Genomic DNA, 14,897 nt, shown 5'->3' with positions numbered 1-14,897 from the left:
TGTCATTCAAAATAGGAGAGATAAAAATCTTCCAGGACAAACAGAAACTAAAAGAATTTGTGATTACCAAACCAGCCCTATAAGAAATTTTTTTTAAATTTTTATTTATTTATGATAGTCACAGAGAGAGAGAGAGGCAGAGACACAGGCAGAGGGAGAAGCAGGCTCCATGCACCGGGAGCCCGATGTGGGATTCCATCCCGGGTCTCCAGGATCGCGCCCTGGGCCAAAGGCAGGCGCCAAACCGCTGCGCCACCCAGGGATCCCCCCTATAAGAAATTTTAAAAGGGATCCTTTAAGTGAAGAGGGAGCCCCAAAGTAACAGAGACAAAATAAAGAAACAGTGACTTTACAGGTAATACAATGGCACTAAATTCAAATCTTTCAATAGTTACTCTGAATGTAAATGGGCTAAATGCTCCAATTAAAAGACACAGAGTTAACAAAGGCATGTTGTATATAAACAAAAGAATATGCTTTGTTGGAGGAAAATTTCCTTTCTTGGAATGTGGTTGTAGTCATCCTTTTTCAGTTCTTAAATTTTTTTTAAACAAGATACAACTTAAAATTTCCTTTGCATCAAGGTGTATGCAAAACATTGATGCAGTGCATCACAAAATGAAAGTTTGTATTTAATGAGGAGATGCTTTACACTGTACTTTTTGGTGTTTTTTGGAAAAGTTACAAATTTAGATCTATTCTGAAGCTGTTCATTTTTAACAAATAAAATGTTACAGGTCTCACATTTATTCTTAGCTATAAAAAAAAAAAAAAGACACAGAGTATCAGATTGGATAAAAAAGCAAGAACCACCAATATGCTGTCTACAAAAGATGCATTTTAGAACCAAAGACATCTCCAGGTTGAAAGTGAGGGTATGGAAACCCATTTATCATGCTAATAGACATCAAAAGAAAGCTGAGGTGGCAATCCTTTTATCAGACAAATTAGATTTTAAACCAAAGATTTTAATAAGAGATCAGGAAGGATATTATATCCTAATTAAAGAGTCTATGCCACAAAAAGATCTGACAATTGTAAATATTTATGCCCCTAACATGGGAGCAGCCAGATATATAAGCCAATTAATAACAAAATTAAAGAAACACATCAACAATAATACAATAATATAGGGGGCTTTAATCCCGCACTCACTGCAATGGACAGATCACCTAAACAGAATATCAACAAGGAAACAGTAACTTAGAATGACACACTGGACCAGATGGACTTCACAGAAATATTCAGAACATTCCATCCTAAAGCAACAGAATATACATTCTTCTTGAGTGCACATGGAACATTCTCCTGAATAGATCACATACTGGCTTCTTTCATTCAGCCTAATGTTTTCTCTACCATTACTTTTTACTGCTGAGAATTGTTCTCTTTTATCTTTACTCACTCGGGTGATGGACATTTGGATTGTTCTCTCTCTCTCTTTTGAAAAAACTGACTGCAAATATTTGTGTGTGGGTCTTTTGTGTACCTATATTTTTTTCTTGAGTAAATACTTAGGGATAGAGTTGCTGAGTCATTTACTAAGTATACATCCAAAGACACAGGCAGAGGGAGAAGCAGGCTCCATGCACCGGGAGCCTGATGTGGGATTCGATCCCGGGTCTCCAGGATCGCGCCCTGGGCCAAAGGCAGGCGCTAAACCGCTGCGCCACCCAGGGATCCCCTACATCCAACTTTATAAGAAACAGTCAAATTGTTTTCCTAATCAAATGTTTCATTTTATATTTACATTTAATATTATCAGTTGTTTAAAAGTAAGCCATTCTATTATTGGTCGGTATAATATTTCCCTAAAACAACATTTCACCGTGGTTTTAATTTGTGTTTTCTCAATGACTTGTGATGTTGTATTTGTTTTCACATGTTTGTTATCTGTATATCTTTTTTTTTTTTTTGGTGAAGCATCTATTGAAATCTTTTGCCATTTTAAAATTGGGTTTGTTTTCTCATTGTTAAATTTTGTGTTCTTTACTTATTCTGGATATGAGACCTTCACCAGATATATGATTTGCAAATATTTTCTCCCAGTCTGTGGCCTGTCTTTTCATTCTTTTAACAGTATCTTTTGCAGAGCAAACTATTTTGATTTAGCTAGAGTCCATATTATAAACTTATTTTAATTTGTGCTTTTTAATCCTGCTTAAGAAATCCTATCCTATCTCATTCTAACAAATAATTTCTTCTATATGTTTTTCAAGAAGTTTTGGCTTAGGTCTGTGCTCTATTAAGGATACAATTTAGGTACATGCTCCATGTAAGGTTAATTTTGGGGATAGTGTAATGTGGTCATTGGTTTTATTTTATTAACTGATTGATTGATTGATTGATTTTATATGGATAATCAGTTGTTCCTATAGCCCTTGTTGAAAAGGTTATACCTTCTCCATTAAATTATTTCAGGATGTTTCAGAAATCAGTGATCAGTTTCTGGCCACTACATTCTGTTTCATTGATCTACATGTTCAGAGAACACAGTGCCTTGAATCTTTTTTCCAAGTGCTCTCAGTATTTATTTTATTATATCCCCTCTATATGCTTGGAGGTGGGACAGACATTTCATGGATACTGAGGTTATATGATTTGAAGGTCATAAACTCACCTCAGTGGATTGTAGTTACATAACTTGAAATTAGCTATCACAAATATCCAATTTAGTTCTTTTTATTTTTCCAATATTGTTTTGGTTATCTGGAAATAGTTTGCACATCTTTAAAAGTTTAGAATCAGTATGTCAGGTTCTACAGAGGTCTGATGGGATTTTGATTGACATTGCATTTATCTCTAGATCAATTTAGGGGAAGTTAAATTTTGATAATATTGAGTCATTTAATCCATGAACATAGTATATCTCAATTTATTTAGGTCTTTACATTTTCTCAGAAATGTTCTGTGATTTTTGTACTTTAAGTACAGAAAACAAGTAATTTTGATAGGATTCAGTGAAGCCTTTCTAATCATCATTAAACATGCAAAGTTTAAAGAAACCTATCTGTGCTTAAGATGAAACTAATGGAAAGCCTCTGGTGTATTCTAGAAGTAACACAGTATTTTTCAATGATGTAAAACATGTATTTTGAATATGAGCTGGATATGATTACATATAATTATCATTTACCCTAAAGAAGTGTTTTTAATGGGGTTATCATTCTGCTTAAAAAGTAACTATATCATTGAATTCCTGGTTATTAAATCACAACAATTCACTCCACTGTTATTTCATAATTAGGAACTTGATCCATCGATAGACATGCTTTTGCTCATCTTACCATAAAGTAGCAGCAAACAAAATGAGAACTGAAGTTGCCCAAAATTCTCTTCATTGCCCCAAATCCTTCCTTACACAATACCCTAAAAAATAATGATAGTTTCTTTATGGTTTCAATATTTTTTCCCCTCATGACAGTGCTCCCTTCTTCTCATTCTTCTTCATTTTCTTTTTTTTTTAAATTTTTTGTAAGTTTTATTTTATTTTTTTTATTTATGATAGTCACAGAGAGAGAGAGAGAGGCAGAGACATAGGCAGAGGGAGAAGCAGGCTCCATGCACCGGGAGCCCGATGTGGGATTCGACCCCGGGTCTCCAGGATCACGCCCTGGGCCAAAGGCAGACGCCAAACCACTGCGCCACCCAGGGATCCCTCATTCTTCTTCATTTTCATTGAAAGATCCTTGAAACTCTCTTTGATGGCATGGAGCTAAAACATTTTTCTTGACATAGCATGGAGAAGGGCATCTGTCAACTTTAGAAAAAACAAGCATAGAAATTCTGGCTCTCATTAGAAATAACAAACTATCTACTTACAACGTCCAAGGGAGCATGGTGAATAACCAATGAGTAATAGACCAATCTCATGGGCTTTTGGTTTTAAAATAAGTATATGACCTAATTCTCATTAATAGAGCAGACACACAAGGGAAAGAGTGCTGGAGTAGACTCTAGGAACATTTTTCCTTTTTAAAAGAAATATCATCATTAACAGATACTACATTGTATAGATATGCATGTCTGGATGTGATATCTGAAAGTGTTATAAGTTTGCTCTAGATCTGATGATGAAATCAAGAAGGCAAACAGAGGGGAAAGATAAAAAGAACCTGAATCTTTGTTGATATTTTTGTCACTAAATTGAATAACCCTGAAAACCACTCTACCTCTGGATTTGATAATGTATGAGATAATAAACATCTTTACTACCATTTAAGACAGCTTGAATCAAGTTATTGTTCTTGTGGCTGAAGCATCAAAATGTATACAAGTGAAAATCAAAACATAGACTAAGGCAGGTTTTCAGACCCTGCTCACCAAGACTTTGTGTGTGGATTCACTTGTGGTAATGAACTAACTTTTAGAATGCCAAAGTGTCAATAACAGAGCAACAGATTATCTTCAGGTCCTACTCACTGGTAAGGTACATCTTTTTTTTTATTTTATGATAGTCACACACACACACACACACACACACACACACACACACAGAGAGAGAGAGAGGCAGAGACATAGGCAGAGGGAGAAGCAGGCTCCATGCACCAGGAGCCCGTCGTGGGATTCGATCCCGGGTCTCCAGAATCGCGCCCTGGGCCAAAGGCAGGCGCCAAACCGCTGCGCCACCCAGGGATCCCGGTAAGGTACATCCTACTGTATAGTTGAGTCAAGCTTTCATTTATCAAGGGAATAAATACTAGTTCAGGGAATAAATTATCATCCACGATTGCACAGAACAGTGGCAGTCAGTGCCTGACTGCGTTTCTGGGTATTTAAATCTTATTTCTATTATCAGTTTTTATCAGATACATTTCATTAGCCCCAAAGTGAAATCCTTCCTCTCCCAGAGAAAATATACAACTCCCAGTGTACAATACTACAGCTCATAGCAGTTGTCACACTCTTTTAATGTGCTTTGGCTCCCTATCTCTAGGTTGCTAAAATTTCCAGAAGAAAACTACAGGACAAAAGAGAAAGCAGAAACACTCCAACATTAGCGGTAAACTGGAGAAGAGAGACTCAGAAAAATAGAGGAACATTGAAATGTCTTCTTGCATGATTAGCTAATTTGCCCAATTGATCAGAAAATGTAGAAATGGGTGCCTCTGACACCTTTCATTCATGACTTCCCTGCAGTATCTGTCTAGTTCAATCAGGCATGGAAGCAAGAACAAAGACAGCATTACTGAACTATATAATACACACTAAGTGCATTAAAAAGCACTATTTAAAATTATTTCAAATAGCTTGGACACACTATACTTTTATGATGCACAAGCAACTGTTCCATTTTATTCTCCAAACCCATTTAATGAAAAAGAAAACATGAAATTTTCTAATCAAATAATAATTATTATCCTTTTGAAGTGAGTGAAATTGAGGGAGGGATAAGAGCTAATTACCAGATAAAATAAGATACCCCCATATTCCCTCTCCAGGATATTTCTCCACATTCCCATGCTTGTAAGTAATATGAAAGTAGACATAGTTTTATAATGCATATGTTTATTTCTTTTTTAAAAATTTCCATGTCAAAGAACATATTGAGACTTACTCATATTTGAGCTCTAAATTTGTAAGGAACACAGGAAAAATAGTAATTGGGCACTTGCAAAGTTTACCTGACTCAACCATGGCTCATCATAGTCTATGTGAAGTAAGAAAGTGTGAATTCTAGCATTTGACTTTTCAGTGCAAGTAGAGAGAACCCTTTCGAAAGAGTTTAGACAAACCTATAAATAAGATATTGCCAATTAAGGAACACCATTAAATAGCAACACCTCCATTCTTTGGATGCTTGTTCACTCTGTCCCAAGAACGCTAAGCAACTTAATATGTATTATTCCATAGAATTCTCAGAAAACAATATAACATAATTATTTACAGATAAAGAAATAGTTTTAGAGCAGCTTAGTCATCACTTATGGTCACACTGCTTATTAGTGTTGGAGCTGAGGTTTAAACTGAGTTTTCTTAAACTCCATCTTGTGCACTTAATCAGTGAATACCTGCCCCTATCAATAATGGAAAATGGAAATTTAGAAATCTATTAAGCTAAATAATGGTAAACCCTGGGTAAAAGATACAATTCTTACCTTTGCAACCTATTTGAGGGAAGAATAAGTATAAACATCTACTAAATATAGAAGAAAGAATATATTTATATTAAAAAAAAACAAGAAGAAAATTACACGTTGCTATTAGAGCTGCTATTCACAATAGGAAACATAAATCAAATCAAGTATTCAGGGGCAAAATTAAGAAGTACCTTAAAATTATAATACATCATATTCAAATAGCATTTACTCCCAAAGCAGCATATCTCAAGATAAAGAAAATGATTTGTAAACACTATACATCACATCAGAGTAAAAATACAGTCAATAATTACAGTAAATATATGATTAAATATAAAACATTTTTAACTCCAATTTTAAAAATATAGTAAGAAGATATGTCCTTAACTTAGTTAAGATTATTCCTCTAGCAACTTTAACAAATGTACTCCTTTCCTTTTGAAGCTGGAAATACAGATCTTAAAATATAATTCAAGATAAACTTTGTGTTGAAGAAATTCAGGGAAACATACAAAACATACAAAAACATACAAAACATACAAAATAGCATAATCTAGTGTGATCTGATCAAGAAAGATGCTTAAAGCTAAAGGATGGATAAGAATAGGCTATATGAAAGGGGAAGAAGTGAGCACTCCAGGCAGAGGGATCAGTACCTTCAAAGGGACAAGAGAGACAGATTATGCTATATTCAAGGAACCAAAAATTCCAGTGCGTTTGGGAATGGGGAAGGAAAAGGAAAGGGGTATTAGAGAGGAAAATTTGCCAGAAGACTTAAGATCTTTATCTTAAGGACATGGTCATTTGAAGTTTGTTTTGTTTTGTTTTAGAGAGAGAGAATGTGTGTGCATAAGCTGGAGGCAGGGTAGAGGGAGAGGAAAGGAGAGAGAGAGAAAGAATCTTATGCAGGCTCCATGCCCAGCATGAAGCCCAATCCTCAGATCATGACCTGAGTCAAAATCAATGGGATGCTTAACCCACTGAGCCACCCAGGCACCCCAAGTCATTCAAAGTTTTTAATTAGGAATGTTTTCATTCATTTGTTCCTTCTTCTAGCTACTCAGTTATTATTCAGTTCCTACTATGACCAGACTGCCCTACATATTGCGATATGGTGCAAACATTAAAAAGCTCTTTTCTCAATAAACTCTTAGAGGGGAAGATATTCTATAAATAGAATTACAATTGATACATAAAATATGAAGAACTCATAAGTACTATTAAAAATAATAAAATCAAAAAATAATAAAATCAGTCAAGGGATAGGTACTACTAGACTTCTACTCAACTTGAATGTGCATAAGAATTATCTAGCATTCTTGTTATGGGGGAGTCTGACTCAGTAGTTCTAGAGTGAAGGCTGAGATCTCCATTTCTTTTTCTTTTCTTTCTTTTCTTTTCTTTTTTCCTCTTCTTTTCTTTTCTTTTTTTTCTTTTTTTTTTTTGAGGGAGAGAAAGTGTGAGCAGGGGGAGGAAATGAGGGGAGGAGAGAGAGAATCCCAAGGAGGCTACCTGCCCAGCATACAGCCCAAGGTGGGGCTCCATCTCATGACCCTGAGATCATGACCTGAGCCAAAATTGAAAGTTGGAGGCTTAACAAGCTGAGCCACTCAGGCATCCTGTGAGATCACCATTTCTAACAGCTTCCCAGGGAGTACCAATGTTGCTAGACTGCTCACTTACCATGTCTTGAGTGGCAGTGGGGGACAGAGAGTGAAGAGTTTGTTCAGGAAAGGCCCATTTGATGGGTTATATTTAATTCATAAGCAGAAACCTAGCAATAAAGTCCTCAAAATATATGAAGAGAAAAATAGACAGTTGTACAATAATAGTTGGAGACATCAATACCCAACTTTTATTTATTTATTTTAAAAAAGATTTATTTATTCATGAGAGACACAGAGAGAGGCGGAGACATAAGCAGAGGAAGAAGCAGATCCCTGCAGGGAGCCCAATGTGGAACTTGATCCAGGACTCCAGAACCACATCCTGGGCCAAAGGGAGGCACTAAACTGCTGAGCCATCCAGGGATCCCTAATGCCCAACTTTAATAATGGGTAGAAGAACCAGACAAAGATCATAAGGAAATAGAGAATTTGAATTTGAACAACACCATAAGCCAAGTGGACCTAATAGACATATATTGAACATTCCACCCAATGACAACACAATACACAGTCTTCTCAAGTCTTCTCAAGAGCACAGGAAATATTTTCTGGACTAGATCATGCCTTAGGCCACAAGACAAGTCATAATACATTTAAAAGATTGAAATCGTACAAAAAATCTTTTCAGACCATAGTAAAGTGAAGCTAGAAATAAATTACAGAAAGAAAACTGAAAAAAATCACAAATGTGTGGAAATTAAAGAACACACTTTTAAACAACAAATGGGTCAAAGTTAAAGATCTTGAGATGAATGAAAATGAAACATAGCATGCCAAAATTGGTGGGATGCAGTGAAAGCAGTGTTCAGAGAGAAATTTATAACTGTAAATGACTATATTTAAGAAGAAAGATCTCAAATGGGCAAACTAATTGTACGTTTTAAAGAACTAACTTATGAAGAACAATTTAAACACACAGCTAGTAGAAGGGAGGAAATAATAAGAGTAGAACAGAGATAAATCAAAGAAAGTAGAAAACTAGGCATTTATTTCCATCAGCATTAAAAAACTAGGAAAACTAATTATAAATTCCAGGGTAAAATTGCTGAGGTCTCTGTATGAAGGAAAACAAAAAGGCATGATTTGGAGCAAATTATAGAACTCAAGTAAAGATACTCCATTAAACCTGCAGTATTTTTTGTTTCTGTGGAATAGTATTTTGATGCTAAAATTATGAAGAAGGAAATCTAATTGTTAAAAATTCATTGACCCCACCAAAAAAATAATGATCATAACATAAATTTGAATTGATTTTCAGTTATTAAAATGGACCCGTAGACACAAGATAATAGACATTGTTATATAAAATGAACTAGAAAGGGAGAGAATTAAAGTGACAAGCTTGACAATGTAAAAGTAAAGGCACAACTCTGAGAAGTAGGCAGCAGGATTGCTAGGAGGGAGGGAGAGGTTAGGGAAAGGTAGATAAATGTTACAGCATGGAGAGGCCGGAAAGCTCTATGTAGTTGTAGGAAAAGGAAATTGAACATATTGTTGTGCAAGCAATAGAAACACAAACACACAAATAAAGCTACAAAGTAGGTAGAAAAGGGGTTTCAGAGGATAATTTCTAGGTAAGCTTATACTTCTATTTTTTTACAACAGGGATTTAAAATCTAAAACTCAGAAGTAAAACATAATGGTGAAATTATATTACTTAAGTACATGAACCTAAGCACAAAATTAAACAAAAGCAGAAGTGGAAGTAAGAACTGCTTCTATACAAAGTCTAGGGCTAGAAATGTGTGGAGCAAGGAACAACTGGTATGTATTATTAATTTTTCAGTACCATTGTTTTCCAGAAAAATGATTTATAAAATGAATTGAAAGAGAAAAAAATAATTAAAGAATATTCCAATAAGTAAGGAAAATATCTCAAGAGAGTGTCCAGATTATTGTTTAAATTCCCTAGAAGGACAGGTTGTCACTGACCTCTCAGTGTAGTGAACAGGTAACCAGACAGTGCCCTGAAAGGGAAGAACTATATTATGTCAAAGGCTTGTAAGACTTATGACTGTAATCAGGAAGTCCAATAATTTCCTTTCCTCACAGGGCAGACAATCAATCAGCCAGTGAGCCAGCCATCTTGGAGAAACCATCTCTCACTGTCACTTCATATTGTTTTTGAAGTCATAATCAGTGCAGTACTTTATCAAATGAAACTAAGAAGAGCAAATATTAAAATGAAAGAGATCATAAAAATCATTATTTTCAGATGGCATGCTATGTGCCTGAAAAAGGGAAAGGAATTAGAGCTGATAAATTAGTTTAATAAAACAGTCAAAACCAGTGCAAAGGTGCCAAATTCAGTAGTACTTGGTCACATCAGCCACATCTAGTTAATACACATAATGAAGAAAAAGATAGCATCTGACATAAACAAATAAGCATATGAATCTGTGGGAAAAAAAAAAAAACCTTTGAGAAAGTTGCCTGTGGAGCTTTCCCAGCTTTTACACCTGTTTCATTGACATCAAACTCCTCTTTGTTTTCAAAATCCAAATACACATTTCCCGTGAGTTATTTTACTTAATCTCTCAGCTAACCATACCTCTGTGTTGAAGAACTCTTCAATCCAAAATTGTTTTCCCACTTCATTGACCTTTCTCCATGTAGCTTCTTTCTCTCCTTGATCTACTCTGTTTTAAATATTAAACTTCTTACGGTTTGGTTCTCAGTACATTGTTCTGATCGTTCCAGAAATCCATCTCGTGCTTTGCTATAGCAAGCTTCCACCTTCATATGGATGACTGACAAAATCCTAATGCCACCCTATACTGCTGCCCTAATCTTAAGGACAGCTTCTCATTCCTCACATATTCTAAATGCTACATTTCACACATGGAATTTATAATTTCCCCAATTTCATGTATCAGTGCATGACTCCAGCATCAATCCATCAAGCAAGTCAGGATTCTGAGCGTGGTGTTTGATTCACCCTTCTCTTTTTTCTCACTCATCTAATCTAGCACACAATCCTATAAAATGTTTTTCTAAATGTACCTGGAATTTATCGATTCTTATCTTCACTTCTACAATTCTAGTTATATCCACCACCATTTTTCATGTAGATTATTACCCTGGGATCTGAACTACTCTCCTCTCTCCTCCTTTTTGATTCCCTTTAGTTCTTTTCCAGAAGCAACGAGAGCCACCATTTAATCTCACTATGTTATTCTCTTACTTACAACACTTCAATTGTTCATCATCTCTCCTTAGAACAGTCTGAACATAAAATAGCTGCTAAGATCATCTGGTTACTGAGTGCTTTTTGTCTTTTTTTTTATTTTAACATAACTCATTTCTCAACATACCTCATAAAATTAGCAATTCAGCCACACTGGGTTTCTTCCAATCCCTTGAAACTACTATTTTTATTCTGGGTTTGGGCATGTTGTTTCCTGTATTTATAATACTCTTCCCTATGTACTCTGCTTTGACAGTTATTCCTATTGATTCTTGGTCTTGGATTTCCTATTGGTCTCAGTTTAAATCACTTTATTGACTTAAAACTGCATTGCATCTTCTTTCTACGTATTTCTGCAGCACACCCCACTTTCCTTTATCACCTTCACTATCTTTGCATCTCCCACTGGGCTGTGACCTCTTACATAGCAAGAGGTATACCCATTTTATTCATTCTTGTCTGCCTCTGGCCACAGCAAAGTTGGCACTTGTTAAGCACTCAACTTTGCTTCCTACTTCTTGGAGACGTAATTCCCTCAATTTCTCAAGGCTTTACCCATAAAAATTCACATCTACAGTAACCTTTTGTCATTTTCTTCATTCTCAAGAAACAGATTGCCCTATTTGCTTTGCAGTCTGAATCAACCATGTGTACTCTTATTCTGATATGCTGACTGGACACTGGCTATTCACTTTCCCCAAGTATTTTAAACGTTTTCCTTTCTAGTGGATTCTATACTACAGAGAGTAAACTGTTCAAATTCTCTTGCTTACTAAAAATATCTGCCCTTGAGCCTCTATTTTCATTGAAATACTGCTCTCTTTCTTTTCCTCCACCATCAAAACCTCCAACAAAGTTTCTAAAATTACTGCCTCCACACTTCCTTACCTGCCACTTAGTTCTATAAGAGAATAAATTTACTAAAACAAGCATCAGCCATTTCTCCACTGATTAGAAGCCATTTGATGGTTTTGCATTACCTCCAAGAAAATCAAACCATTTATAGTAGAACATTAAAAACCCTCTACATCTTATTGCTGCCTCATTACTACCATCTTTCCCTTGGCTCCTTATAGAAGTGAGAATTCCTAATGAGTCACTTGAATCAAAATAAGTTCCTAGTGGCTTTATTGTTTCCTCCTATGTAGCCTGTGTACTGGATTGAAGAATATCTTCCCAACATTCACTTCTATCCTGAACTTTGGAATGTGACCTTATTCAGGAACAAGGTCTTTGCAGATGTAATATAGTTAAGATGAGATGTACTTGATTAAAGTAAATCCTAATCCATGACTGGTATAGAAGGCGCAAATCTGAACAAAAAGATATAGAGGGAATCGATTGTGAAAACATAGAAGAGAATGCCATGCAAAGACAGAGGCAGAAATTGGAGTGAAGACCCTATAAGCTAAGAAAGGACAAAGATTGTAGGCAACTACCCAACAGTAGGAAGAAGCAAGGAAAGATACTCCCCCTAGAATCTTCAGAGATGGTACAGTTCTGCTGATGCCTTGATTTCAGACTTCTAGCCTCCAGAACTATGAGCATATGTTTGTGCCACTCTTACCCCTAAGAAACTCATACTCTGGAATCAGGGCAATATATCCTGATAGTTGCAGGTTAAACACAAGTTAAAATACCACTAGGTGATCATTTATAAATTATAGTTTTTTTTTTAAGAATATAGGATCTAGTTGTGCCATTTTTCTCCATAGAATTAGGAAGTCTTCTTTATTGTTATATTATCCAAATCACAGAACATTAGAAATTTACATGTGGAATTGTCCATAGTCAATCAAGCAATAGTCCATAGCAATTGTAATCAAAGCAATCAGAAATAATTGGGTAACCAATTGAGAACTATCCTTTTTTTTTTGGGAAAATGAGGTTTCTGGTGAAGGTTTTTGGTTTTTGCTGTTGTTTTCTTTTGCTTTCTATCTTGAACTGGTTCCAGGGAAATCATAGGAAATAGTGTCTTCATTTTTTAAAGGGCTTATTTATTTATTTGAGGTGGGGGTAGGAAGGGGAGGCAGAGGGAGAGGGAGAGAGTGAATCTCAAACAGATTCCCCGTGAGCAAGGAGCCCAACATGGGGCTTAATCTCATGACTCCAAGACCATGACCTGAGCTGAAATCAAGAGTCATTCAACTGACTGAGCCACCCAGGTGCTTCAAGAAATGGTATCTTAAGCAACAACAAAAGATAATATCTCTGGTTGCTGTTGCTCTTCTTCAGTTGCTATTGGCAAGAAGCTTGCCACATAACTTAAAAGTATTAATAAGGAGATGGCTTGGGTTCCTGGGTGGCTCAGTACTTGAGCGTCTACCTTCCACTCAGGTCATAATCCCAGAGTCCTGGGATTGAGTCCTGCATCCCACTTCCTCAGGGAGCCTGCTTCTCCCTCTGCATCTGTCTCTGCCTCTCTCTGTGTCTCTCATGAATACATAAATAAAATCTTTTTTTTAAAAAAGCAAAACAAACAACAACAACAACAAAAAAAAAAACAAGGAGATGGCTAGAGAGTGTGTTAACCAATTTCCTCATCCTCAGTCAATAGAGTACATATTTGCCAAATCAGGGATGATACTCATTTCAATTGCTGCTGAACCTTAGGAACGAGCTGAGACTTACATATTCATTTCACTTCCATGGTCTACTGGGAAGGCCAATGGATCTGTTTAGCTTTAAGGTCATGGCTATCTAATTTCTTTGCTAGTATATTTTCCTATATCTGTCACTTTTGAATAAAAGCATGCATATTTTACATGCACACACATACACAAACACACGGTATCTCATAAATCAAAGAGGATCACCCAGCCAGTCATTTTGTTGTATCTAAATCTGTGGAGATTGTGAGTTACAATCTTTTGCATTCAGAACGGAAGACAGAAAATTCCCAGTGAAATAAAAATGCTTAGTTTTGCTGGTTCAATAAAGCAGAAAAATGAGGCAAGACACTGATTTTCTTTTCTTTTACAATATTTGTACTTCTGAAGGTTAGTGGACTTTTGTGAGAAAAAAAAACTCTCAGTGATATTTTGGTTTGGAGACTCAAAGCTAAAAAACATGAAAACTTGGTGAGAATGGGGAGACTACCTGACAGTGTAAAAAGGTCACCATTCATGCTTCATCCTTTTCTACAAACACAGAAACCTCTGGAGTGCACTTTAGGAAAATCCTGTCAGGAGAAAGAGCGCCAGAAGCAACCCTTGATCAGAGCTATAACTGTAATCATAATAATTGCACTACTAAAACTAATGAAAAATTATATTGGAATTCATTCTTGAAATATTCATGGCAAAGTACCTATTCCTTCCATGCTGTTACTCATTAGTCTCTGAAAAAGTATTGTGGGAGTGAATGTCAACTTAACTCCTTTTTCATATAATGTATCTGCTAAGTTAATAGACAGAAAAAAAAATCCAGACACAGCAATTACATAGATGGGCAAACGAGAGAGAAAACAAGTCTGTCTGATGAAGAGGTATTTCAAGGAGTACATTACTCTAATGCAAATGTTACATTTTCCTGATGTCTTGTTTAAAGAAGAAACTGCTTTATTGCCATTGTCAATGTGAGGCAAGTATTGTTGGTGTGCCGGACATCTTGAGCTCCCACGTTCATTTCCATTTTGAAGCATAGTCCTCCAGGGAACAGGTAATAAATCTGATTCTCCACCTGGATCCCTGAGAAGACAATGCTTCAGCTCGTGCACAGTACATGTCAGTCCAGGCATATCTGTGAGAAGATGATGACCTTACAGCAGCACATCTTCCAAATAACAGACAGATGGCAAAAATCAGCCCGACAACACCAAGATGAAGGATAAAAAAATCAGGGGTAAACAAGATCATTTCAGTCTGCTTCACAGTGAGATGTACTTTGTCGTTGAGCTTTGGTGTCAAAGAACCTTAAACAAGCTAAAGTTGGCAAAATAATTTATAGGTTACGTCTAGCGTA

The sequence above is a fragment of the Nyctereutes procyonoides genome, unplaced genomic scaffold (genome assembly GCF_905146905.1).
Source record: "Nyctereutes procyonoides isolate TBG_1078 unplaced genomic scaffold, NYPRO_anot_genome, whole genome shotgun sequence".
NCBI classification, from domain to species: domain Eukaryota; kingdom Metazoa; phylum Chordata; class Mammalia; order Carnivora; family Canidae; genus Nyctereutes; species Nyctereutes procyonoides.
This window is presented reverse-complemented; position numbering follows the sequence as displayed.